Consider the following 2,479-nt stretch of genomic DNA (forward strand, 5'->3'; position numbering starts at 1 on the left):
ATCGTTACAAATAAAACGGAAGGCCTTTGTTTTTGTCTATCTTACGCCAAATAGGTAAATACTTACACATTTTAAAGCATTGACTGGAGCTAACCTACTGTAAAATTCTATTGGACAAAATAAACTCTCATTTTTATAGTATTAATGGCATAGTGTAATTTGCTATATTCATGCTTAATTACTGAGAATTAATACTTTTCTTTTGTGCTGTCCTTGAGCTTGGAAGTCAGTTCTCTTTCTTCTTACACATTGGCTATGAACCATTTGCAGTGTGTCCAAAGGCCTTTGCAACAGTGCAAATATGTGGAAAGTAAAGAGCACTTAGCTTTGATTTTAGTCCAGTCAAATTGTTTGATGGGAAAAGTCATACACTATACATCATCTGGTACTGTGAAGTACTGAAGTGTACAGTGTACAGAAGTCTCTCTCTCACTGCTAAGTGAAAAAGGCTTTTTGGGGAAAATGTTTCGTAAAAATTATGTGATTTTCTTGCTTTCTCACCCCTAACCTATTGCACATACTATTTCACTTTTTACATGTTATTGTTTAAAATGTTCTACTTGGAGATATTTCCAAGAAAGGGAATAATTTCCCCATGCTTCCATATGAATACTTTTCTCAAACATTTCTGACTAGCTCATTTGATTGTTTTAAGGATTTGAAAAACTGTAGTTGTTCCAAACTTTTCCCTTTCTATTTTTATTTTTATTAGAAACTCATGTTCTTCATAAAAGCGTAGTTAGTATTCTTTCTAGATACAGAACCCATACATAAGACTTTTTGCTTGCAAAACATATGCATACGTATTGAATATGAAACCAGTATAGAACTGATCTCTGTATTGTATATCTTAGCTGCGGACACTGATGCTTTACCTTTTCTCAAATATTATATTAGAGCTTTCTAAATGGAAAGTTTGTTACACATGACAGTGTTGGTGATTCATTAATAATGATACAGTCTTTAATGTACTTTAATTTGTCTACTCTGGTCTGATATACTAACAATAACTACTGTGCTGTAATGGAACAATGTTCCATGCTTAAAAAACATTCAGTAACAATATCAGAACTAAGCTGAGATATGGAAAAAGCGTTTGAGGGATCTGTTCAGTATTAGAAGCAGTATTGGAAAGTTGGTCTTTCACGAAACTTTTCTTTTGTGACAATGTTCACTGTGTTATTTTATGCAACAGAATAAAACAGTTCAATAATTTCTTTGGAAATCTAAATGATACAGTGTTATTTTGAAGATTTTATTTTTATTTTTATTTATTTTTTGTTCAAGTCTGTTTTACTTTTGACCTTGTTAACAGTTTCTCTAATAATGTTCTTAAGGTAAACCATTTGTGCCTGCTTTGGTGCTAAAAGTTGAAAAAGAAAGTCAAGATATGTGTTTGTGCATAAATATGTATTTTCCGTAAAGGTATTTGAACCATTCATCCTACATCATCATTATTTTCTCTATACATTTTTCTTTTAATAATTCGGCAATAAATACGATACTTCGTATTCACCCTTAGGTGGCGATATTGACTCTGTACAGGACTTGAAATCCTTGATACTGTAAATTACCAACACAAAGCAGATAATTTCTGAATACTGTGCTGGTACTACATAACCTATTTTCTTTTTGCTTCGGCTGTCTGGATCACTGTTTAAGTAGTTCTTAAGTGTCTTCAGAATGTTGGCAACTGGTTTATAGTAAAGCTTATTCAAGTATATAGTATTTGACTTTTGCAGTGCATTTATGTGTATTGTTACTGAAGTACTTCAGAAGATTTCTAATGTGTAGTTCATTAAATATACATGAAGAGGAAGAAAAGCATTGGGTAGAATTTTGGGATTTTGTGGGATACTTTATAATATTTTAAAATAGAAGAGCGTAGGATGGACATGTGTACATCTATGCTAGATATACTGAGTGTGTATTGAATTAATTGAAACTAACTGCTTCTGGAAATCCCAAGTTAAACCCTAAAGAAAAGCAGCTGTTCCTTTTTCACCTTTTCCTAGGCAAGAGCACTTTCTGCAGTGATAATGCTGGTTTGAACCAGTGCCTCCTTCAAGGCCAATATCTTCTGGGGTGGCATATTTAGGAATACAGAACAGGAAACTTCTGGATGAATACTGTCAGTCAGTAATTTTTGAAAACAAATAATACTGAATCTAATTAACTACATTACTTTTATGCACTTCTGTATGAATTTTATTATTATTTTTGTGTTAATACGTTTGTTTGAAAAACAAAAATACCTGGAGTATTTCACTCAAGTTATGTTTTAGTGATATATGTTAGAGGCAAAGTAATTTTTGTCAGGAAAAGTAGGAGCTCCTTGAAGTAATAATTTTCAGGTTAGTGCATAAAACCACATTTTGGGTTTAAACACAATATGTCCTCCTCAGTTATATTGGAGGTACATTCACATCTATTGTTCTGAAGCCATTGTTTCAGGAAGGGATTTTACTTAAAAATTGGT

General features: G+C 32.2%; 1 protein-coding gene across 2 annotated transcripts in view; it reads left to right on the plus strand.

The window, feature by feature from the left end:
* Positions 1-2,479, plus strand: part of FBXL17 (F-box and leucine rich repeat protein 17) — a 172,953-nt gene that overhangs the window by 4,356 nt on the left and 166,118 nt on the right. The window lies entirely within an intron of this gene.

The sequence above is a fragment of the Meleagris gallopavo genome, chromosome Z (assembly GCF_000146605.3).
Source record: "Meleagris gallopavo isolate NT-WF06-2002-E0010 breed Aviagen turkey brand Nicholas breeding stock chromosome Z, Turkey_5.1, whole genome shotgun sequence".
Taxonomy (NCBI): Eukaryota; Metazoa; Chordata; class Aves; order Galliformes; family Phasianidae; genus Meleagris; species Meleagris gallopavo.